At 41.5% G+C, this 27013-nt stretch overlaps 1 protein-coding gene across 4 annotated transcripts in view; it reads left to right on the forward strand.

Annotated features, from left to right (window-relative positions):
- RIPOR2 (RHO family interacting cell polarization regulator 2) overlaps nucleotides 1–27013 on the forward strand; it is a 113952-nt gene that overhangs the window by 30944 nt on the left and 55995 nt on the right. The window lies entirely within an intron of this gene.

The following is a 27013-nucleotide window of genomic DNA, read 5'->3' on the forward strand; positions in this document are numbered from 1 at the left end:
TCTCTTTTAAGTCTACCGCTTGGTTAAAACAACACCCTCCAGCCATCTGCTACTACAGTACTAGATCTGTGTCCAGCAATAAAAGCTCCACTTGGATCAATCAGCGAGGGCTCCATTGAAAATATACTGGAAAAAGCCAAGACGACGCTTATATTGAATTAAGTGAAGAGTAAAGAAGTATTTGTGAGATCAGCTGAAAAAGTACACTGACTTGATTCTCACAAATCTACAGCAGCAACTTCTGGATTATGCTCAACCTGTATGGAGCTTTTATAGATGCCTGTTTATAAAACACTGACAGCGGAGTGGAATGTGGCATTATGAACCACGGGGCTGCCATGTGATCAGGACAGAATAGAGAATTTGAACATAGAGTGGAATAGCATGCAACAAAGGAATGACGGTTTAACGTCAATTTCTTTTTTAATCACTAGTGCTTCGTTCCAATCTTTGTGCTATGTTTCCTGGGTTGAAAGAAGTAGGAATTCATCTCTTGCTACTCCCAGTCATGACAGCTACAGCTGAGTGTTCTTTTTCATTATTAAATACAATTTTGTGTTCTAAAAGACCTTGGCTTCTACCTCATCAAGTGAATGAACTAATATGCATATCAGTTGAAGGACTAGAAGTATTAGACATACAAAAAGTCACCAAAGATGAACACTGTACATTCGAGAAGCTCATCATCAGAGTTATGCAAAATTATAAGAAAACAAGGATGTAGGTGTAGTCCTTGGAAGATCTCAGTAGCCAACTTCAAATCCTGTGATGATTTTAAAACATGAATTAAGTCTAATGTGAAACATTTTTCAGTTTTTACAATGGTGCGATGCAGCCCACTTTCACACTAATGATTTCATCCTTCATACCCCTCCTGTAAATTTGAACCCCTGCGGGTTCTCAGAGATCTTCCAGGGGATACATCAGCTCATCTAGATATTTGCCTAGCTTTACAACAGACTACATAAAATGCACTAGCCAAGTCAGTACAAACTAAAATTTCACACAGCTGATTATTTGTTTATACTGCTCTATATAGTATCAATTGAAATATTAGCACAATATTTTTATTCCAATTGTTTTTATAACTCTGGTAAAAATGAGAAAGTATGCATTTTTCAGTAATCATGTGCTGTGACACTTTCATATTTTTATGTATGATTTTGTATGCAAGTAGGAAGTATTCAAGACAAATCAGACTCCTGAAAGGGATACAGTAGTCTGGAAAGATGAGTCACTGCTCTATGTTATGGTTTCTTTTCACTGTGCAATTATCCAGTGATTTTTTTTTCTCTCCCCCCCCCCTTTCACTTTTTTTTTTTAAATGGGAAGATTTGGAAAACTACTGTAACTTTGCCTTTATGTATATAACCAAATATAAAGTGTTCATATTTATATATTCATTGTGTTTTCTGTGCAAATACTAAATTCACTTGTTATGGTATGGGACTTCTTACACTAGCCATAATTTAGGGCCTCAGAATGCCATAATCTGGTCCTGCTGTGCACAGGTGTAAATGACAACACAAATTGCAAGGCTGTGGAGAATAGGGCTGGCCAAAAGCTTTCCATGCAACTGTTCTGACAAAAAAAAATGGGGTTCTCAACAAAATGAAATATTTGGCAAAGTATGTCTGCTTTCCAGAGTTTCAATTTTTTTCCACTGAAAAATGAAAATGCTCTACATTTGTCATTCTACAGACTGTCCTCACTGTAAGTACAAGATACGTTCCAAAAAACTTGGACTTACAGCGAAACAACTTAAAGCAGCGAAATTTTTTCACGCAGCTGACTTCCATTTGTACAAACTGATTCCCCTCGCCCTCCCCCTGCCGACTTAAGAGCAGGGAATGGGAGGACTTATAATACATCAGTTCCTACAAGCGTCAGTTACTTGAGTGTGGAAGGGATGTATGCCGGGGAGACTTATAGCAGGGACGCCCTGTATTTTGTTTCAGATATGTCATCACAGTGCTCATGGGAGGGGTGGTTCAGTTGCCTATCATTTCCATTCTCCTTGGTGAGCCAGGATCTCCAGCTGGACTTATTTCATTTTCCATTATCCACTGCTTCCCTTCATCAAGAAGGGAGCCCATGGTGTATTATGGAACATCTAGTTTGACCAAGGAGCTCCACCTGTATAAAAAATGGGAGCATGAGATGCTATAGTAGCATTTCTGAATTAAAAGTGCACATTTCAGTTTTCAAATTCAGTGTTTTCTTCAGAGCCGCCGCACGAGTTCTCATGGAGAATCAAACTCAGTAAATTCAATGTAATGGATCCCACACCAGTTGTTACTCACACAGCAAGTATAAATTGCATAAAGTGAGCAATGTATGTGTTCATACAAATCACTTTATTTTTGTGTGGGAATGAGAGAGTTGCTATCCTCACATGACACATGTGGTTTTAGTTTTTCAGTCATTACCCTAGTTTAGTACTAGAGAAAGGTTCCTTGAGAACTTTGTGCTCTCAATCAGTTAGAATATGGTTCTAACGAAGAATCAATCTGTGAAGGTATCAATACATGATCATTGTAGCATCCAAGCACTGCAGAATCTGATGGTTAGTGCTCCCATGTAATCACCACTTAAACAAGAGTTTAGCTATATTCACTGTCAAAAGAGAAGAACACCAGTAACTCTGAGCAAACAGGGCACTATAGCAAATGGTTAAATGGCCTCTTTTTTCTGCTTACAGCATGACACCCTCTTAATATCTTTTACTCCCCTTTGAATCTGAGAACTCTGCCATCCCAGCAAAAGGGGGGGGGGGCAAAGGGTGATGTTACTGGAGTGCAAGCCATCCTGTGAATCCTACATGAGTCTTAACAGCATGCCAACTTCACAGTGAATGTTTTTAATGACAGAATGTGAGAAAATAGAGTGTTACAAATTCATGCAGCCTTAATTTATGCAAGGAAAAGTTATACAGGATAAATACCTTGCAATTCAATAATAATGAATGCAGTGGGATCTGATTAATCCATGCTTAGTTTATCCATAAGTTTCTGTATCTAAAAATTTTAGTAGTAACCATAGGTGCTATAATAACTAGGGGTACCGAGGGTGGTGCGGCCATACAAAGCTTGAAGCAGTTTCAGTTATATATACAGGGTTTGCAGTTTGCTTCAATGGTTCTTAGCACCCCCTCTGTACAAATTGTTCTGGCACCCCTGGAAGTAACTAATCTTGTACTATGTACAGTGTGTACTATTGGCTTATACTGAGGGTTTGTTTTTTTTATTTAAATCTGCATTACAAATGGAGTTAACTGATTTGGATTTACAAGGTGATTGTAATTACTATAGCAAGAACTAAATCATGTTCACAAGATTATCTGTCTACATTCTGTATATAAGTAGAAGTAAATACAAAGGCATATAAAGATCCAAAATATCTTTCATTAACACAAGCACATAGATGTAACACAAAATTTTGCCTATATAGTGTAACTAATCTATAATACATGTAAAATGTCTAATTATAATGAATTTTGGGGAGAGGAATTTTTGTCTTTACTTCTTAACTAACCTCCTCCTCTTTGCTCCAAGGAGCAGAACTGAAGGGAAGTAAAGACCTTTATGGAAAAGATTATAGAATTCAAGAGAAAATAACCTTTTAATAGAATCTTTGAACCATCCTGCAGTATTTGATAGAGAATTATATCCCTGCTACAGAATTCTATAGGATGATTCAGAAAACCTATACAAAGGGGATAGACAACATTCTGGGTACAGTTGTAGAAAGTTTTAAAGTAATTTCCATAGGACATTTGTATTTCTTTAATATTCTTCTGTGACATTTTGGCTGAGGTCTTCATGTTAACAGGTCTAGCTGGCTAGTGGATGTGTGGGAGGTCAGGGTACTGTACCTTAATGTTGAGGTCATTACTACATTATGGCCTCCTATATGTTTCAGGATTTAACAGTTAAGATAATGTTGGACATATGAATAATAACCTTCATTGGAATTTTGAAGACAAATCCTAACATTTTACATATCTACACTAAACCCCCAAAACTCTTCTAATGTAACATTCAGTTTTCTAATATAAATTCTCAGAAGCCAGAAAGTGAAAAAGTAAGATTTGAACACACAGCCTGAACTCATCCCCGCCATGCATGTACATTGTTATAATACAGAGTTTAACTGCATGAGTACATCTATAGATGAAGTTTCTCAGGCACCTATCATGTAGCCTAAAGATGAATAAACAACACACAGATGCTGTGAAAGTAGATGAATCACAGGTCTGGTTCGTATTTATGTAGGTCCTATTGAAATGGGCACATTTGTTAAGTGTTGGAAATATCAAATTAAATATTTTGTTATAATGTATTTGGTACAAGACTATATACCTCTAAGGAATATATATGTATATGTGTTATGAAGGAAGGCTAATGCAGTGGCTATGGCTGTAGCCTAGGACTTGGGATAAATGGGTTCAGTTCCCTGCTCCAGCACATAGTTCCTGTATGACCTAGGGTCACTTAGCGGCTCCATGCCTGAGTTTCCCATCTGAAAAGAGCAATAATGCTGCTTCCCTACCTCACGGGGATGGTGAGGATAAATTCATTGCAGATTGTGAAGTGCTTTTATATTTAAGTATAATATATTGTCCTAAAACATCTGTGTGTCTTTAACAACACAGTAATGAGCAATGTATCATTAATTCACCATGTAAAACAGAATTACCTTATTACCATGCGTTGTAGTTAATCTTGTAGCCACTAAAAGTCTTTATCATTTTAATGACTGAAAGGCCTTGAAGATTATATTTTATGCTCTGTTCATTGATAAGCCTATTTAATTTCTCTACTTTGTCTTGCACACACATTGCTGAAATGAATACTAAGTACAAACACAGTTTTATTGATTCTGGATGGAAGACGACAAATTTCTATTGCCAGAGAAATACAGTAGGTAGTGTGGCAATTCTGCATCCAAGTTAGCACTGTTTACTTCCTCACACTCACAAAAGTGGCTACATTAGCTCTATACCAGTACTCTGCTATGGACACCCTGTACTGGGGGCTACAGAAGAAAAACTACCAACAGGCAGGAATAACAAAGCTGCACACCCAAGGACCACTTTATCTTAAATCCTTCGCTTGTTAGTTTACTCTTCCTGTCAATACCTTCTCTTCTAGTCCCTTGGTGTGTAAATTACGCCTTTGTTTTATAGATCCACTGAACGAAAAAAATCTGTGAAAACTGCACTGGTTTACCACTTAATGCTCGATATGTAACTTACAATTACTGTTTAACATCACCATGGATGTGGACTTCCACTGGAGTTGGGTCTACATCAGAGCTGCTGGCCAATTGCTTCCATAATTGACTCTTCTGTCAATCGCTTGATAGTTCTGATGAGTAAAGAACATTACTTGCACCGACTGCTTATGTACGGCAGCACTTGCAACCTGATGTAGAACACGCTTTTTTTAGGAATATGAAATTTGTGACAGTAGCTCCAACTATTGGCCCCCGTCGTCAATTGGATGCATTATACAGAAATTCTGTATAATGCATCCAATTGCATAGGGCTTGTCTGTGTGGTTAGTGAGGAAATTCCTTCAAGAGCCTTTCCTTAGTTTGGCCCCTCACACCTGTGTTCACTGTACATATTGCAATATTCTGCTCAGTTTGTTACAGTGCAACACTATTAAAGTCACCGTTTTGCACCTATATCAGTAGTCTTATGTGGATTGAATAATGGATGGAATTTGAGCCTAAATTAATCATTCTTGGCATAGTTTTTAGGTTTGTTATTTATTAGTATTCTATCCATATATCTACTTAATGTACTAACACTGGCGCTTAGAGTAGGAGGGGTTTTCCCGCCATTTTAAAAAAGCACTTTATAGATTCTATAAATGACAAAGATCAATCAATCAATGGTCAATACAGCCTTATTTAAGATGTACACAGAAATCATTAATCAATTACATAAGAACGAATGATGATATATAAAAGATAGTAATAATAAAATGAACAAAAGATTCTGCAAATTTGTATGAATTTATTTAATTTAAAAAATAAAACAAATGAAAATGAAAATCAAATCCAGTCAGGTGCCTCGTTCTCCTCTCTCAATTACACTCTTACAGTGGCCCAAGTTTTGCTTGTTTATATCACTGAAATCCAATGGAATTACCCTGTATTTATGCTGGTGTAATGGAATAGAATCAGACACATCCGTCACTGTATTTCATACTCCAAGTCAGCTGCCAGTTTAAAACAAATCTAGAGGCTTAAAAATGAAAGCAATGACTAAGAACCCATCTGTGAAGTGGGAGCTACTTAGTACCTACAGAAAATCATTTTTCCTTGTCTAATTACACTATTTCATGCATGTTAAACAAAGGTTTAGGAACACAGGAACAAATGCTGTTGGTATTTCTTTGAAGGCAAAGCAAGTAGGGGAAAGAACAGTTCATGCTACAATGCCAAAAAAGCAGGCATCTATTATGCACTCCAATAAAAGGAGTGAATAAAACAATGGAGAGAACTACAGGGAATAAATTAATAATGGTACTGTGCAAAAACAGGGACAAATACTGCTCGTCTTACTTGACATCAGTTGGAGTTGCATATTAGCAAGGCAAGCAGGTTTTGGTCCCAAAGGTATATATTAATCATAATTTGAAGAGGATATTATCAGGTTAAAATCTTAGTACTGGTTCTCCTGTCATACTAGTTCTACTGCAGTCAGTGGAGTTACATTGGCATAAAACTAATATGAATGCAAGAATCAGACCCCCTATATTTTTACTTATATATTTTACCCAAATTACTTTACCGTATTGCTGCTAATTTTGATTTTTAAAATTAAAGAGATTTCACTTATTTGTGCTTTGTGTGGAAGTGTTTCAGATGAATTATCTAAGGATTTATCCTCTGATGTTTTTAGCCTGAAAGAAGGAGTCTACCAATTTTTTTTTAAATATATACAATAGATCATTGTACCCACTTTTAACCTGGAGACTATTTAAACTGAGAAAGGAGATAAGTCACCCCAAATACTAATATTTTCAGTGGAATGAGAAATGAGACTCAACCCCCCCCCCCCCCCCCCCCGGGTGATGGACAAAAGTCTCTCTCAGAGGATGTTGCATATGTCAGCAAAGCAGAGCTGGCAGATACCCGTGAACCTAGCAATTTTGTTTCTGCTGGAGATGGAAGGAGGTTTCTAGTAGCCTTTCTTCAAATATCTACTGTCATTGGAAGCAGCAGTGGTGGGGATAGATAGCAACAACCTCCTTCACTCCCATTCATAATCCAGCAGCAACAGTCAGAGGAAGTGAGTTCTCATTTACAGTTCAGTCTCTATAATGTTGGTTTTCCACAGCAATATTGCTGAAACCGTACAAGCTTACCTAGCTGTTTTCCTGCACTCTCAAGGTAGCATGATCTCACAGCTGCTACCAGCCACATAGTAGATATAGCCCTGGAATGCGTGCTTCTTAATCTGTATCTGCGACTATTTAGGAATATCTTAATGCTTTTGATTCAGATGGAACAAGTGCAAATGACTTTGTTCTGGCAGTCAAGTACAGTTAATCAGATGGTGCTCACATGCTCAGACAACCCCAGTAAGAGAACAGGAACCCAATCACAAGACCGTCACAAACCTTTATACCTTCTCCGCCAAGTTCAAGGCATATTTATTGGACCTTGCCTTCTGCAATATAAACACATTGCAACATGTATATTTAAAACGACCTCTCTCAGGAAGTTACGCCACAACAGACACTTCTCCCCCAAGGGAGAGGATGAAAGAACAAACATTACGTGACCAATGTTACTCATTTTGCTTAATGCAGTTCTGAAAAGGCACTTAGATACTACATGCAACATAAAAAATTATATGGAAAGGAACAGTATTTAGGAGCACTAGGGGGCTGTGCCCCTGGCTCGCTATATTAGCCAGCCCCCCTGTTGGCAGGGATGGCTCTTTGCCCTCCCCGCCCCAGCCTCCGGGAAAGACCAGGCCAAGGCTACCCAGCCCAAGCTCTTCTCCCCCTGCTGCCACCAGGAAGGGTCTGAGGCTGCCCTGTCTCTTCCCCATCTGCCTCAGCCGCTGGGCAGGGCCCAGCCTCAAGGCTAACCGCCCCCCCGCCTCCCGCCCAGCCACAGGGAGGGACCGGGCTGAGGCCATGCTGGCTCTTGGGAGGGGTCACCCCTTGTATCTCCCCTGGCCACTGGGGAGGGAGGGGGTGAGGTGGCACATGGCTCTACCCCCAGCCACCAGGCTGAGGCCACTCTGGGACCAGCTTCGCGGCCCCTCCTCTTCCCCCCCACCAAACTGTCAGGAGGGGCCAGGCCCAGCTTTACCCTTGGCCTGCCGGAGGGGCTGAGCCCAAGTTGCACTGAGCCCGGGTTTCCCCCTGGCAACTGGGAAGGGGAGGGCCGGAGCTGCAGGCTGCCCCAGCCCTCCACGTGGGCCTGGGAAGGACCAGGCTGAGAGTGGGTAGGGCTTGGCTCCTGTGGATGCAGAGTGACGTGATCACGTCACTCTGTCATCCCACAGGAAAAATGTTTCATAGCTGTAGATAGAGAGAAGGATTGGTGAAGACTTTAAACTGGGTTTGACAGGGGCAGCAGTGCATGGCAGCAGGCAAGAGCCAGTACACTCGGGGCACTGGCTGCCGCCCCACATGTAACATGTAACTGCTGAAATTTTTAGCCAATTACACACATTTTAACATCCCTAATATATACCTATATTATAAAAGAATAAGTGGAATAAGAATCCAAGGAATTATAGACAAGTCCATCAAACCATCAACATGTAAGTTCCTAGAAGAAAATAAGGTAGTAAGCAACTGTCATCAGGGATTTGTCAAGGACATATCTTGTCAAACCAACCTAATATCCTTCTTTGACAAGTTAACAAGCTTTGTGGATAGGAGGGAAAGTAGTACATGTCATATCTGGACTTTATATAAGGCTTTTGATACTGTCTCTTATGACCTCATAATATAGAGAAATATAGTCTAGATGAACATATTCTAAGTTGGATGCACAACTGGTTAGAAAACCTCTCTCACAAAGTAGTTATTTGTGTTTCACAATTGAACTGAAAGGGCATATCAAGTGGAGCCCCATGGGGATCTGTCCTGGGTCTGATCCTATTCAGTATCTTCATCAATTATTTGGATAATGGCATAGAGAGTCCACTTTTAAAATCTGCAAATGATAGCAAGTGGGAAGAGGCAGTAAGTGCTTTGGAGGACAGGGTTAGAAATCAAAATGTTTTTGACAAACTGGAGAAATGGTCTGAAATGAATAGGCTGATATTCAATTAGCAGAAATGCAAAGTGCTACGGGAAATGACTGTCTAGGAAGGAGTACTTCAGGAAAGGATAGGGGGTTTATAGTGATTCACAAACTAAATGTGGGTCAACAGCATAATACCATTGCAAAAAAAGAGTGAACATCATTCTAGGTATTAGGAGTGTTTTAAGCATAAGATATAATTGTTCCCCTCTATTCTGTACTGAGACATTAGCTGCAGTATTATGTCCAGTTCAAAGCACCATATTCTAGGAATTATGTGGAAAAACTGGAGAAAGTCCAGATCAGAGCAACAAAGCTGACTGAATATCTAGAAAACCTTCTCCATGAGGAAAAGTTGAACAAAATGCGGTTGTTTACTTTTGAGAAGACAAGACTGAAGAGGAGATGTGATAAGTCTTCAAGTACATAAAATGTTATAAAGAGGAAGGTGATAAATTATTTTTCTTAACCACTGAGGACAGGACAAGGAGGCTTAAAATTGGCTTAAAATTGCAGCAAAGGTTAGACATTAGGAAAATCTTCCTCACTGTAAGGATAGTTAAGCACTGGACCAAGTTATATAAGGAGGTTGTAGAATCTCTGTTAATCAGAGATGTTTCAGAACAGGTTAGATACATACCCATCAAGAATGATATGGATAATACTTTGTTCTGCCTCAATACAATGGACTTGAGTATATGACCCACCAAGCTCACTTCCAATCCTACACTTCTATGAAATAGCCATGAAAATGGTTAATCTACTCCAGTTTCCTGCTGCATACAGATGTTTGGGAGGAAGAGGAAAGAAACCCTTCCCTTGGCAGTAATACGATAATGTGTCCCCCAGAAAAGCTTCCTCCTGAACTCAAAAGTTAAAAAGTGGCTAATGCTCAGATGCACCAGAAATGTTTATCCGTTCTACAGTTTATTATGTTAACACTTCTTGTAATAGCTCTGAATATTCTTGTTATCCATATGCATGTCTATTAAAATTGTAATTAGCCATTATATGTAGGTTAACTTTCTAATATGACCTGGGAAACATGCATCCATGCCTTCTAGGAGTCTGATGACCTTTAAATCCACAAATACATGACAGTTCACATACACTCTCTCAAAGCTTATCAGAAGAGTCAGAATGAGGAATATAGAAAGTCAATCGACTACAAGTGCCATACCATCAGTTAAATGCTGTATAAATCCTAAACCAAATCATGTAGAGTTTTACTGGAGCAATGCAAAAAGTACTGTACCTGGAAGGATGAGAGAAGACTCTGCTCTTAGTAGATCTGTTTGTTTCTTCGTTGGATTCATTCTTTTTACAAATGCATGCTCCTAAGAAGGATTTTATTGCAATGAGTTTTACATAATTATGCTAATTAGTCTGATCGACAGCATAAATGAAGGCAATGCAGAGCCTTTTGGTTCGTTTTATTGAAGAGGAGGACATAAATTCATTGATCAGACACATCCTTTTATCAAAAACAACGAGGAGTCCTGTGGCACCTTAGAGACTAACAGATTTATTTGGGCATAAGCTTTTGTGGGTAAAACCCACTTCATCAGATGAATTGGAGTGGAAGTTAGTGGGTTTTGTCATGAAAGCTTATGCCTTAATAAATCTATTAGTCTCTAAGGTGTCACAGGACTCCTCATCGTTTTTGCAGATACAGTCTAACGTGGCTGCCCCTCTGATTCTTTTGTCAAGTTTCCTATTATGTGCTGATTTTAGTATGCAGATAGAATCATCTATTCTTTGTATAGGTTTATAGTTAACTCAGTTAATCATGATAGTGAACTTGACTAACCAATCACAATCTGAACAGACTGTCTTCCCTGCCATACTATATAACATGAACCTTTAATGGGTAGAACCTTGTAAGCAGGGCTCACCGAACCACAGCGAGCCCTGCTCGCCAGCCGCACTGTCCAGCGATCTGTGCATGCGCAGATTGTAACCCAGAAGAGCTGGGTTCGGGCAATCTACTCACCATGAGTGAGTAGATTGTATTATTTGTCAAGCCCTGCTTGTAAGGATGTTAAAGACTAGTCAACTATTCCGTAAGCATTTGCTTATCGGATAGTCTTTTGAATAGTTGACTAGTTGATAGACACTTCTGCATTCCTCCTTTGAAATGTACAAGAGCCCCAGCAGGAGGAATGCAGAAGTGCCTGTCAACTAGTCAATTAACCACATTTTAACATCCTTAGAACCTTGCATACATGACACTAAGCATCCTTCTGCAGTCAGACCACTGTCAGTTCTGTGCCTACAGGTGCATAGTGGAGAACTCCTCAGCACAGAGACTATGCCTTCCTTATCTCTGACTGTATCATCACCCCAGCATAGCTGTATCTCAGTCCTAATTGGGGCCCCTGGACATAATACAAGTGAATATTAATATAAACAATAGAGTCACAAAATCTTAGCTTCAAGTTTGTTTTAAGACATGTGGCCTTCAAGGTCTTTTTGCCTTTTGTTTTGGTTAATATAACTATGTTTGAAGAAAATAATTGGCTCTTTTTGTAATGGTATCTTCCTCCCAAACACCCCTTTTATATACAGTAACTGTTCACTTAACGTTGTAGTTATGGTTTTGAAAAATGTGTTAAGAGAATCCAGTTTCCCCATAAGAATTAATGTAATGGGGCAGGGGATTAGGTTACAGGGATTTTTTTTTTTTGCAAGAAAAAAGGCATTATATACATAAGCAATACAAATGTAAACAGTTTTAACTAAGAAATGTAATACTAGTATACATTTTAAACAAAATTTAATACAGTACTCAGCAATGATGATTTTGAAGCTTGGTTGAGGTGGTAGAGTCAGGTGGCAGCTTATCTGGCTGTTCCTCTCGCTGAACTTTTTGTACTAAAAAAAAAAAATAGAGATTGTTGTTTTGCTTTCCTTTTTCCCCCTTGGTTCACTCCTTTATAGCAAGTCATTAGATGACCAACTCCTAATCATTTTGGGGCTGCATTCGGTTTGGATCATTATCACTAAGGATTTATAATCCAGCTTCAATCAAAGACGTTTGACAGTCAAATTTTGATGGGCTGGTTCTTCTTTTTGCTTCTTGGCCTTCTTCCATTGCTCTCATCACCTCTCATTGCATTAGGTCTTCACTGGTTAGCAAGTCATGTGATTGCAGAAGTTGTGCAACATTGGTTTCTTTCACCTTATCAAAACCCACTTTCTTGGCCAAGCCAAGGATGTCTTTCTTCATAGTGGGGACAACATTTTTAAATCATGTTAAGTCATTGACACATTCAGGCTACAACTTCCCCCACACACCATTCATGCATGCCTGAGTAACTCAGCCCAGAACTCACCAATGTTATTGATGCGCTTCAGGATGTTGTAGTCCTGCCAAAATTGCTGAATCACAGGTTTGCCTTCCACATCGGTGCCTCTGATGAACTGCTCAGAATATGGCAGAAGCAGTACACAAATAAAAGTGATAGCTTCTTGGTCCCTGAGCTAGATGAGTATTGGTGGTGTTAGGTGGCAGAAAGACAACTCTGGCATTTTCTCATGGGTAAACCAGTGCATTACAAATAAGCAATAAAATCTTGAAATCAAGATTTTCCTTAGCATAGTATTCCTTCAATGCAGGGAGGGCATAAAGAGCCAGCCATTCTGAAATGATAGCTATCATTCGGTTATCCGAGCCTTCTTACTGGACCTCCAATAAGAGAAAGGTGTTCTTTTGAAAGTTCCTAGAGAGTGCATGGTGTTTTGGACTGGTTTCATCGTCACGTCTCCTGCAGCATTACCACCTGGACACAAGGTTAGGCAGTCTTTAGCTGCTTTAAATCCAGGTGCTGTCTTCTCCTCTCATGAAATCTAAGTACACTCAGGCATCCTCTTCCAGTCAAGGCCCTTGTCCACATTGAAGGCTTGTTTAGGGGAATAGCCACTTTCTTCAATGATTTTCTTGAAATAGTTGGGGAACTTTTTAGGTGCTTCATTATCAATAGTAGTCACCTTACTGATCATTTTGATATTATGCAGGTGGAAGTGTCTCTTGAACCAAATAAATCATCCCTGAATTGCTGTGAAAGTCTCTGGTTGTGATCCTTCACCTTGGTCTCTCTTCAAATTGTCACACACACTTTTTATCTTAGCATGTGTCACTAGCAGACTTAGAGGTATGGTGTTGTGTTTTGCTCCTGAGAAAAGCTGTTCCATGTTTTCCTGACAGTTGCTTCTTGATCAATTTATTGTAGTAGCACTAAGTGGTATTACACATAGAGCAATAGCCCTGATCTTGTCGGTATTACTTTGAATTGTTCTCACAGTAGTCGGAGTAAGATCCAGAGTGATGCCAATAGCTATCACATTCTTGTCTCCATCAAAATGCCTTAAAATGTCTAATTTAATACCCAAGCTAATGGTTTTCCTGGTTGTCGGACTGCTAGGGTGTGTCTAGACTACATGCCTCCGTTGACGTGAAGAACAAGTGTGAAGAACAAGTCATGCCAAACTAATCTGATAGCTTTCTTTGATAAGATAACGAGCCTTGTGGAGAAGCGGTGGATGTCATATACCTAGACTTTAGTAAGGCATTTGATACGGTCTTGCATGATATTCTTATTGATAAACTAGGCAAATATAACTTAGATAGGGCTACGATAAGGTGGGTGCATAATTGGCTGGATAACCGTAGTCAGAGAGTTGTTGTTAACGGTTCTAAATCCTGCTGGAAAGGGATAACAAGTGGAGTTCCTCAAGGGTCTGTTTTGGGACCCGTACTGTTCAATATCTTCATCAATGATGTAGATATTGGGATAGAGAGTACGCTTATTAAGTTTGCAGATGATACCAAACTGGGTGGGGTTGCAACTTCTTTGGAGGATAGGGACATAATTCAAAATGACCTTAGCAAGTTAGAGAAATGGTCAGAGGTAAACAGGATGAGGTTTAATAAAGAGAAATGCAAAGTGCTCCATTTAGGAAGGAACAATCAGTTCCATACATACAAGATGGGAAGCGACTGTCTAGGAAGGAGCATGGCGGAAAGGGATCTAGGGGTCATAGTGGACCACAAGTTGAATATGAGTCAACAGTGTGATGCTGTTGCAAAAAAAGCAAATATAATTCTAGGTTGTATCAACAGGTGTGTTGTAAGCAAAACTTGTGAAGTCATTCTGCCGCTCTACTCTGCACTAGTTAGGCCTCAGCTGGAGTACTGTGTCTAGTTCTGGGCGCCACATTTCAAGAAAGATGTGGAGAAATTGGAAAGGGTACAGAGAAGAGCGACAAGAATGATTAAAGGTTTAGAGAACATGACCTATGAAGCCAGGCTTCATGAACTGGGCTTGTTTAGTTTGGAAAAAAGAAGATTAAGGGGGGATATGATAGCAGTTTTCAAATATCTAAAAGGGTGTCACAAGGAGGAAGGAGAAAATTTGTTCCTCTTGGTTTTTGAGGACAGGACAAGGAGTAATGGGCTTAAAGTGCAGCAGGGGAGGTTTAGATTGGACATTAGGAAAAAATTCCTAACTGTCAGGGTGGTCAAATATTGGAATAAATTGCCAAGGGAGGTGGTGGAATCTCCCTCTCTGGAGATATTTAAGAACAGGTTAGATAGACATCTGTCAGGGATGGTGTAGACGGAGCTTGGTCCTGCCTTGAGGGCGGGGGGCTGGACTTGATGACCTCTTGAGGTCCCTTCCAGTCCTATTATTCTATGATTCTATGATTCACTGAGACAGATGGTGTGAAGTGGCCCCACCGTCCCTGAATATGACTAAGGATAAGTCAATCCGAGCCCCATTAGACAAAAGGAGGTTTGGAATAGCTGCCTGCTGGAGGGTGCTCCAGTTGGAGAGTCAGAAGTGGTGGCAATTTGACCTTGAGGAGGATATAATCAGTCTCTGTGGAGGAATGGGTGAATGAGGCACGCGAATGCTTCCTGGGCAGGGAGCTGTATGCGGGGGTCGGGGGAAGATACACTGGGAAGGGTATGGACTGTGTACTGCAGTTTGCAGGTCCCTGCTCTAGATGTCTGGGGTGGGGGACTAGGGAGGCTCCCTGTTTTGGGGAGGAGGAATTAATTGCCCTGGGAAAGAGGAGCACTGCTGGTTCCTGTTTACAGGGGATGGGAAAGTCTGCAGGTTGATAGAGGTGGCTCAGGGTTCCCTTGCTTGTATGAAAAATGTTGAGGAGGGAGGCCTGCACCCCAGTAGGATGGCCCTGGTTATGGAGGTTCTTACTGTCACTGGATCCCTGCTGGAGGTGCCCTGGAAAGCTGGCCCTGCTGTGTCTCCCCGGCAACCATGCACTCAGTCCTGGGGCAGCATCAGTGCCAGTGTATTAAGAGGGGCGGGTGGACTCCTGTGTGTTCAGCCCCAAGCTAGGGCTGCTACACACAGCTGCAGGGGATGCACAGCATAGCACTCAGCATAGCATCCTGCTGAACCTCCATAACCAGGACTTTACAAACACACACCCTGGACAGTGCAGTTGGGAGGTGCCCCCACCTTACCCCACACAGGCACAGCCAGATTCAGACAATGAAGCATGCATGCAAGGAGGCTGAAGGTGCCATGTTAGGCTAGTTGAAGCAAAATGCAGGACAATGTAGCACTTTAAAGACTAACAAGATGGTCTATCACTATGTTAGGCTAGGAAGCTCCTTGAGCAGTGGCAGCCCATGACCTCACCCTTGACTTGCTTCTTCCTGCTCCAATGCCTCTCTGTCCCTGAGGTATATCACATTCTTGCTCCTGCCCTGCAGCCTCCTGAATAATGCAGCTGATTGTGATGGGCAGGATTTAGGAGGAAGGGAGAGGTACTGATCTGCAAAGTCTGTCAGCAGACAGGAGGCACTGGGTGGGGGTATGTGAAGGGGAGCATATGGTGTTCTGCCAGCCCACCCTGTTATAAGGGTATGCTGCTCCTCCAGAGAATCCTGCAAGTACTGGACAAAGCAACCAAAGGACATAACTTATAAGGGAGCACTGCATAGCTTTAAACGAGCACGTTCTCTAATAGAGCAGGGATGTACCGTTGAAATAGCCTCGCTAACTGGGAGGACGTTAAGTGAGGAGTTACTGTATATATACAAAGTTATTCCACGAGGAATTTCCAATCATGGGAGTTTTGTGTGTCTTCATTTATTCTACCTATGATAAGGCTCTTGGTACACAACCAAGAGATGGATAGAGCCCTGCAAATCTGTGGATATCCGCAGATGTGGAAGTGCATATCAGCAGCTCATTTTTGCATATATGGATGCTGATGCAGATACAAATTGCGTGTCTAGAACCCAGCAAATTTACAAGTATCTGCTTCTGCGAAAGTCAGTGTGAATATTTGTTGCTCATTTTGGCAGATACAGATGCAGATACAAATTTTGTAGTCACACTAGGCTCTGAAGATGGAAGATGACTGTGTGATACTGCACCCATGTATTTTTTATTAAAAGATGCTTTTGAATATGAATATGCATAACTCAGAATGGGGCACGTGACCTATCTGAAGAACTTGTAATCTTCTTAATGTGTCTATTCTATTTTTGTGAGTGTATCATTCTTGTATGTGAAGTTGGAAATATGAAGTATAAATCTGTTTATTAATCTAGGTCTTCTAGTGAAAGCCACTAGTGGTATTTAAGGAACTTAATGTCCTGGTACTCAGGGCAATGATCTGTGAAGAGTCTGTTTTTTCCTGTAAGCCTGAACTGTCTTTGATCCTACAAAGACATGTGACCATGTCACCTGGTGCTGGAATTTGTCTTGAATGTTGTATTTTTCCATGGGGTGGGGAGAATTGAACAAAGACTTTTCCATCCTAGCGAAATTCTATTTAAGGGATGGGAAACAAACAATGATGATCTTCAACTGCCTTCACAGATTGCTCCCTACCCAGTGTAAATAATTATTACCTATTCATCTCTGTCATTGAGAAAGGGAGCAAACTTTGTGAGCTCTCTCAGTTTAGAATGTTAATACAGAAGGAGACGGATTTATTTGGGGTTTTGAGCCACAAACACATGCCATATATGCACTCCTGCCTCCCTGCCCCTCTCCCTCCCAATTCACCATCGCTTTACAGCCTAGCCAACACACTTCTCCCTGCTCTGGAATAGAGCTGTGCACCTAGGTGCTGTCAAGTCCCTGTTACTTAGCCCTTCCACAGTTGAGCTGTTATCAGTGTCTATATTACTCTGCTATGGGATGTTATCCCAACTCTGTGCCAGGTATGTAAGTGAGTAGTCGACTACCCAATAAGCCTAAGCTTATTGGGTGGTCGAGTTGACTACTTGCTTCCCCCTCCCCCTTGCTGCCATAAAAGCTGGTTCCCCCCAGCACCGTCCCTGCAGGGTCATCTGTCCCCCCACGGCTGCCTCCAGCAGGCCCAAGCTTGCCACAGGCAGAGGCTGCTCTGTCAGTAGCCCCTGTCCGTGGCGGGTGCAAGGGAGTCCCAGCTGCTTTCCGGGACCCCCCACAGACAGGGGCTGCTGGACCCAGCACAAGCCGGGACTGAGCAAACCCGGCTCAGTTCCAGCTCGCACCAGGTGCAGGAGTTACCTCCATTGCGGCTCTGCATTTTAAATGTAGTAAAAGCTGGGTGCATAGGCAGCCCGGCTCATACTACATTTAAACTGCAGAGCTGCAGCAGGGATAGCTCCTGGACACAGCACAAGCTGGGACTGAGCCAGACTTCCCTTATCAACTTATCATGTAGTCAATTCAAATGTCATCAACCACACAATTAGTTAATTACCCCCAGAGAATCCAGCTGGGGAAGACCCTGAATGTTCAAGGGCCCAGACATCAAGACCCCTAAATTAGGCAGAAGCCATGAAGCCTACTGAGTGACTTTGGGACTAGACTTCCTTTTGGTATACACCGGAAGGCCTGGAGTGCAATGCATGAGTCAGCCGGAGGGCTGAGCCACAAACGAAGGGATAGACTCCATAAGACAGAAGTGTAACTGGACGGATGGATGATGTCCCAGAAGAAGACAACTTGCCTTGCTCCTGCCTAAGCACTAGACAGCACTGGGGATGGGGCCCCATTTGTGCCCCTATTGAAGTGACTGTTGACTAACTAGCAATGTCACCAACAGCTTAAATGTTCATCTCTTTCACAGAGAGACAAGTAAACTTTCCATTGACATAACACTGAGAATTACATAAGGATCCACTACAAATAAATGTTATTGTAAAAGAGTGGGAGTCCGAAAGACTCCTTGGTGAATAGCCAAGACTCCAGACGCACAAATCACAAATATCAGTCTCATCCAGTTGCTATTGAAATTAACAGGAAGATGCTCTGCCCACTGATTTCAGTGGGACTTGGATAGCGTCAAGTGGTACACCTTTGGTGGAGAGGATTAACACACAAGGCTAAATTCTACTCTTAAGTTCTAGCCTCAGTTATGACTTTGCTAGATGTCGCCATCCCCTTAAAACGTTTCTGTCCTTGGCTGCATGAACCTTAGACTTAAAAGTAGTTGAGATCCTTGCCATCTGTGGCAAAGGAAAAAGGAAGGCATAAGGCAAAAGTATGGGGCAGTCAAGCAGGGCCTACCTGCAGTTTTCTCTTGTCATGTTCACACCAAGTAATGGTTGTGCTTGTTGGTAAACCTTTCTGGCTGCCCCCTAATTGTCTCCATGATGGACACAGGGCCAGTGAAAACACCGCGTAGTCCTTTGGCACCTGAGAGACTAACAAAGGTATACAACCATGAGCTTTGGGGGGTTAAAGCCCACTTCATCAGATGGTCGTCCTCATCCTTTCTGTCAGCAATCATTTAAAGCTGCATCAATTGATGCCCATCTGTTTGCAGAACCAGACAGGTGGCCCTGTTCCTTGGGTAAAGATGGTTCTAAATGGTCATTGGCCTTGAATGCAGATTCCACCTGTGTCAATACAGACACCTTGCTCTAAGTTCTGGGGTTGGATCATGTATCCTCTAGCAAGAGAGTTTGCTTCTGCCTGAGACCCTTTAACGCTTGTCTTACTCGCTGCTGTTGCTAAGGTCCACTCATTTGTACTCAGGTAATTTGTTTGAAAAAGCACAGGTTTTCTCATGGTCCTGTTTATGGGATTATTCTAACTCCCAAACACGGGGAGTTTGTATATATCAGGTGGAGCTTCCCCGTGCCAATATAATTATTTGCCTGTTTATTTGCTTACTTGCACATGTATACACACAATAGATCCTCCCCAAAATATAGGTAGGTAAATAAAAGGTAGTCATCTAAATTGTTCATGGGAAAAACAAACAAAAAAAGATACAGCCCATCACCGTATCCTTAGTCAGATTTAGCTAACGTGTGTGAGTGTATTTACCACTCTCTTGGCTCAGGTCTAAGTAAACACTGGTTATCAAATATCCTGGCATTATAGAAAACTAAGACCATGCTTATACTAGTTGAAGGAGTCCTTTTTAGAAGGGCTGTTTCCTAGAATATCTTCCCTTTCAATTAGCTTAGACTCAGCTGCCTCACCACTGTTTCTATAATGAAAGAAGAGATGAAGCTTTTGATTTCCCCAGGGATAGGGACATTGTCAATTATCTGCAGTTTCCTGCTATCAGCTATCAGAGAGAAATGGGAAAAAAATGTGTTAACATTTCTGCTTATGTTGGGACTGTGTTGATGTACATCTAGTGTAGGCAATGCTAAGTATTAAATTATGCTAATCTACAGTATGTATTTATATTTGCTTTAAGTAGATCACTTTACAAATCAAATACCAGTGATGTATCAACACCATCTCTTGAAATAAGAGCATTAATTGATTTAGAACCAATACACAATTCCTATACCTCAATTGTATTTTGATATCTTATTTTCAAAATACACTTTATATGTATAGAGGGGAAAACATCCCCATTTGTAAAATACATCTATACATCAGTTAACCATTACATCTGGTATTAAAAATTCAGTCATTACATCTGAAAACCAAATAGGAAAATAAAAACCCTTCTCGCCAATTTTAATCCTCCTGGGATCCCGCAGATTTGCCTGACAAAACTCTTGAAGGCTGAGCCATATGATTATTGTATTAATGAACATACATGATACTTCTCTTACAGGATCACCCCCAATCTACATACACAAAAAAGCAAAGTCAGGATTCACTGGCTAGGAATTCATTTTTTCTTTAGAGAAGGCAGGACCCCCTAAGTATTAAATAATAAATTAAGCTCTTAACTGTTTTGGTTTTTAGTTATTTTCCCATATTGCTAAGATTTATGTTCCATTCAATAACCCCTGGACATTCCTTGGATCTATTCTTGTTTCCATTTAAGTCCAAGGCAAAACTCCTCTTAAAATAAGTTTATACTTACTCCTGTTGCAGTTAGCACCAGAAGATGGCTGATCAAAACACAAAAGGTTTCCTCTCAATGGAGACCCCAGTACTGGTATCATTAGCAGGTCTGTGAGGGTATGTCTACACAGCAAAATTATTTCGAAATAACAGCTCTTATTTTGAAATAACTTTCCTAGCGTCTACACAGCTAACCCACTATTTCGAAATAAATTTGAAATAGCGGAGCACTTATTTCGAATTTGGTAAACCTCATTCTAAGAGGAATAACGCCAAATTCGAAATAGCTATTTCGAAATTAGTGCTGTGTAGACACTTATTTCAAAATAGGGGGCCTCCAGCCTTCCCAGGGTGCCCTGGTGGCCACTCCAGGCTCAACCAAGAACACTCCTCTCCTTTCCCCCCTCCCCAGAGCCCTTAAAGGGTTCACACACAGTGCCTGTGCCAGCTCCAAGCCTGCCAGCCCAGAGCCAGCAGTCAGTGCCCAACCCAGTGGCCTCAAAACATGAGGCAGCAAACCACTGGCAGCCAGTGCTCCACCACTCCCCAAGAGCAGTCTGCCAACTCCCAGGAGCCTGCCAGGGCCCGAAGAAGTCAGGTGCCTTCCTAGTCCAGGGCGGATATCATGGGCCTTATTCAGGTTTGGGAGGGGGATGCCCCCCAACATCCATGATCCATGCACTAGACAGAAGAACGTGGCCGTCTATGGCAGGATAGCTGCCAGCCTGGCCACCAAAGGCCACATGCAAACCTAGGAGCATGTTTGCATGAAAATCAAATTGGTCCGGCGAGACCCCCACCCCTGAGTTCTGAGCTTCCCCTCCCCTTCTTCCCCTTGCTTCCCCCTTCCAGCTCCTTCCTCCCAGGTTTCCCCCTTCCCTCTCCCGCCTCCTTACACCAGTCTCACCAGAGTTTCAATCCCCCCCCCCAGTTTTGTTAAATAAAGAGAGTTTGTGTTCATGAAAATACATGTATTTTATTTGACATCAGGAAGGGGGGGTTAGGAAAGGGTAGTGGAAGGACGTGAGGGAGGAATGAGCCACAGGCCCTCAGTGGGGCAGACCAGGGAGGCTTAATGCTCTTCAGGGCAGAAGTTCTCTCGCAGGGCCTCCTGGATACTGACAGCCCCCCGATGGACCTCCCGGATGGCAGTCTGCAGAGAGTGCAGCCAGGCTCACAGCCACACATCCAAGAGAAGCACCAGAGTGCCCAGGGGCAGCTCTGGCTCCATGTTGCAGAGTGCTGTGGTGTCCTGAGTGAGGGCAACCAGAGCACACAGGGTATGTCTACACTACCCTCCTAGTTCGAACTAGGAGGGTAATGTAAGCATACCGCACTTGCAAATGAAGCCCAGAATTTGAATTTCCCGGGCTTCATTTGCATAAGCGGGGAGCCGCCATTTTTAAAACCCCGCTGGTTCGAACCCCGTGCAGCGCGGCTACACGGGGCTCGAACTAGGTAGTTCGGACTAAGCTTCCTATTCCGAACTACCGGTACACCTCGTTCCTCGTACACAAGGTGTACCGGTAGTTCGGAATAGGAAGCCTAGTCCGAACTACCTAGTTCGAGCCCCGTGTAGCCGCGCTGCACGGGGTTCGAACCAGAGGGGTTTTAAAAATGGCGGCTCCCCGCTTATGCAAATGAAGCCCGGGAAATTCAAATCCCGGGCTTCATTTGCAAGTGCAGTATGCCTACATTACCCCGCTAGTTCGAACTAGCAGGGTAGTGTAGACATACCCACAGAGACAAAATGCTTTGCTGTCCCTCATCGAGGTAGACAAGCAAGCAAGGAAACCTGAGAACTGGCTGTCCGGGGGGGGTCTCTTTAAGCACAGACCTCAGATAGCCTCAGGCAGCAGCCACACACAGTAAGTCCTGACCTGGTGCCCTGCCGGAACTGATTCCAGCCAGCCTTAAATGTGATTCAGCGTCTACTCAATGTGGACGCGCTATTTTGAAATAGCAAAATGCTATTTTGAAAATGCATTTTGTGTGTTGACGCGTTATTTTGAAATAAGCTATTTCAAAATAAGTATTTCAAAATAAAATATTTTGAAATAATACTGTAGTGCCTTGTGATTCTATCTTTTGTGGTTCTCTCTTGTTCACATGCTTCATATATGTTAATGTAATTTGTATTCAGCTAACATATGCCTGTCTTATAAAATTCAGATACAGTATCTTTCAAAGACTACCTGTTAAATATGTTAATGATTTATTTAAAATATTTAAGGAAAATATAAAGTATTTTATGACTCTACAGACACTCGTTACTTTAAATACACTTGTCAGTCCTAAATATTAAAAGTAATCGCTAAGTGACTGGTACTAGAGATAATGTGTATGAGAGAGGGAGAGGGGCAATTGAAAATATTTAGGCTTTGGTGAAATCATCTTAAATATGAGGTATAGATAGTGTTTGCTATTTATAAAAGTCCAACTGTAAAGTCTAAGTGGATTTTACAGACCCACAAGCTAGGTGTGTTAAAGTGATTCAAAGAGAGACTATTCTTAAGACAGCCCCAGCTCATGGCTGTATTGGAAGCTCTGTTGCAGAGAGGAAGTTTTTTATTGAAAACATATTGGACTAAAAGTTACAAAATTAGGTGTCATTCTCCCATGTGACTGGTATTTGTCAGCCTATTCAAACAGAGTAATCATAAAATGCTATTTTATTTTGAAAAGTGACTCAGTTAATGGCATTGTGTTACTCCCATTTTTTATTTGCTCAGTTCCACAATAAAAATATTTTTTCTTTCTAACTCCCAGATCTGAGCAGAGAGTTGGATTCTTTCCATTTCTTACAAAGACAAAGCAAAAATAGATGTAGACAGGTCTTAATGTAAACATCTATTGTATTTGTTCCACACTTCCGTTGATTTCACAAGTAGGTTGTTCACAGCTACTAAAGCAGCACAAAACATGAAGAGTAAAGCTGGTCCAAGTATTTTTAAGAAAGGTGAAAAATGCGCTTTTAAAAATAATCTTTGGGTACGTCTAGACTACATGCCTCCGTCGACGGAGGCATGTAGATTAGACAGATCGGCAGAGGGAAATGAAGCCGCGATTAAAATAGATTGGCAGAGGGAAATGAAGCCGCGATTAAAATAATCGCGGCTTCATTTAAATTTAAATGGCTGCCCCGCTCTGCCGATCAGCTGTTTGTCGGCAGATCGGGGCAGTCTGGACGTTCCCCTGTCGCCAGAAAACCCTTTTGTCGACCGCCCCGTTATGCCTCATCCCACGAGGCATAACGGGGCGGTCGACAAAAGGGTTTTCTGGCGACAGGGGAACGTCCAGACTGCCCCGATCTGCCGACAAACAGCTGATCGGCAGAGCGGGGCAGCCATTTAAATTTAAATGAAGCCGCGATTATTTTAATCGCGGCTTCATTTCCCTCTGCCGATCTGTCTAATCTACATGCCTCCGTCGACGGAGGCATGTAGTCTAGACGTACCCTAAGATTTCCTTTTCACTGATTGATGAAAACTGGTAATGTTTGTTTGTGTATATCTTTCATACACAAACACTCAAGAAATATTTCCGTTTTGACTGATATATACTGATTAAATCCACACTTTGTCACACTAAGGTCATGCTCTTTTTTGCTAAGAAGGACCTGATGGAACAGATATCATTGTGTGGAGTGTTTCAGCCTTCTGACCAGAGTTTTGAATGTGCAGTACCTCATCAGATATAGCCCAAGTCCTCATCACTAATACTAAACTTAGTTTGTTTTTGTTCTGCTTATTTTTTGAGGAATTTTGATGTACTGTATAAATGGTACTTCTGTTGAACCCAGCTGAGTGTCTTAGCTGTTTAGTTTTTACTTCACACCATCTCTAGAGTCTCTCTGGAGATGCACTAATCATCCTGTCAAACCTGGCAAACACTCAACAATTCCTACTGACTTGGGCTCATTTTTAAAACAATACAAATTGCAGCATGCAGAACACAGATTAACCATTTTAAAGTCATTAGAGAAAAGAGTGAGAGTGTATCTTATACTTACAGGAGGTAACCCGAAAGTAGTGTAATCAGATAGACATGACACAGTGGGGAACAAAGTCGTTTCTTCTCAGCTGGGTTTGAACTATTTGACTCAGACTCTAATCAATGTTCAGACTCTGTTCTGTATTTACAAATGGGAACTTGATCCTGGAAGGTGCTGAGTGGTGCCTGCCAGGCACTACGCATCAAGAGGAAGCCAAGAAACTCAGCACAGAAGAGGGGGGTGCTCAAGGCGTGGATCCTCATGTAGGGCATGATTCTAGTCTTAGTTATCCTGATGTCAAGATGGAGTACCTCCAGTAATATATAGAGGAAATGTATACCAGTGTTATCTTCAAGTTGTCATTGTCAAGTCCAAGTTGAGTCCTAAGTCACTACAGTTCAAGTCCCAAGTCGAGTCTCAAGTCGCAAACAATGAACCCGAGTTGAGTCTCAAGTCGAGTCACCTAGGCGACTTAAGTCGGACTCGAGTTCAAGTCATGGGACTCGAGTCAACAACTCTGATGTATACCATTATGTAAATTAGATCAACATTTAATTCTGCCTGGGACGGGTGGGGTGCTGCTTCACCCACTACTGTTTAACTGGAGCCGCTAAGCATTGCTCATTTAGGGTGATGCTTACCGGTTAGCTGTTTAACCTTTCATATCCCTAACTTTTATTAATATTTACTGCTCTGCTTAATTAAGTATACAGGCCTAACAAAAAGGCATTGATATAAGATTACATGCCATTGTGGCACAGACACAGATGTACAGAAGGCATCTGTGGAAGCCCTATAATCTGAGAAGAGGCGTGGCACAAAGTTTTGCAAGTTTTGTATTCCTAAAATATTACACTACCGTGCTATTAATTGCTTTTCATATATGCCCTGCACACAGCTGAAGACTTGCTTAATGAGATATAAGCAGTATAATACCTAATATATGTTCTGTATATTGAAAGGGCATATCATATGTTACAGAGTATATTTAGCCCATTTTAAAGGCAGATGCTTAGGTTCTTGCTGCTTAAAAAAAATTAGGCACAAAATTCACAAAGATTAATGGAGCTTCTTAAGGCTTTGAACAAAGATCACATTTATCTAGTAATTATGGAAAAGGTGGTCATAGCCTGATTCAACAACAAGCTGATGCAACTTTCTGCAGCTTCCATTGGCTTGGGAATGGCAAACTCTGGCCACTGGAAGATGTAGATGAGCCATGCCTACAATGTCAGCAAAATGTGTCTCAGCCTGCCAGCAGATTACTCTGAAGGGCCACAGGTTTTCCACCACTGATCTAATGCATTTGAAATGCAGTAAAGATATAGCTACTACATAGCTCCAGTGCCTATTTCAGTACATTAATTTAAAGCTTGTGAAAGGTCCTAGAGATTATCAGACCAGTGACTAGTCCTCTTTCCACCAGACAGCAAGAACAGCATAGTCTGAACCTCGGTGCCTTGCCATGCTGCCTCAATATTGTTCAGCAACCCCTAAGGGTAAAGGGGTCAGCAAGTCTTCCTGAATACCCAGTCAGCCTCTGGCAACCTCAGCAAAGAGTCATTTGTGATAGACAAGTGTCCACATTTAAAAATACAACTTGGAAATTAACTGAAATCTCCAGCTCATTTCCTGTGGGATGGTGAAAAGGACAAATAACATGCTTCCCATACTAGATACCAAGAGTCTAATGAATTGACAGTGAATTCCCCTTGCCCCTCACATCACCACACAGATAATTCCTGTCTCTTCCCTGCAATATACCCACATTATTGTCCTTCTACCCCCATCGCTCTCTGCAATAAGATGCTAACACAGTTCCTGAGATAAGGAAAGCTAACAAGTCCGGTTTAGGACTAGTTATATTTTTAAATGAACTGTCGTCATTGCCTTATTGTAATAATGCATACCTTTTAGTCTTCAGAGATTTCAAAATTGAGTAATCCATATGAAGTAAGTAACTATGTATTCTCATTTCACACAGTGGGAGATTGAGGTGGGGGAAGGGAGGTTGGTTAATAAATATTCCAAGGCTACAAGACTTATCAGAGTTTTCAAAAGTCTAAATCTAAGTCTAGCTTCCGTCCTGTGCTGAACCCAGTGGATGACATTTCTCTCTCTAGCCTGTTTTTTTCACATCTAGAATGTAATTCTTTCAAGAAAGCTGCTCTTGGGTTGGTCCATAGACATTTAATAATGTTAATCTGGAATAAAAGGTAGATGTACAAACTGGAAGAGTTTACTTCAGAGAAAATTACTGTTTAGTAATGTGAGTCAGTCAACTGCAAGACTCTGACCATCCCTTGTATTTTCCATGTGAATGAAATAGAGAAATTGCCTTTGCAGACATTCCTGGCTTTGTTTTGAAAACTGGGTTGTCCTATAAACAGACTGAAGTAGAGAGTCGGGTTTGTAAACATCTAATCATCTCATGACT

Source organism: Pelodiscus sinensis, chromosome 2 (assembly GCF_049634645.1).
Source record: "Pelodiscus sinensis isolate JC-2024 chromosome 2, ASM4963464v1, whole genome shotgun sequence".
In the NCBI taxonomy this organism is placed as follows: domain Eukaryota; kingdom Metazoa; phylum Chordata; order Testudines; family Trionychidae; genus Pelodiscus; species Pelodiscus sinensis.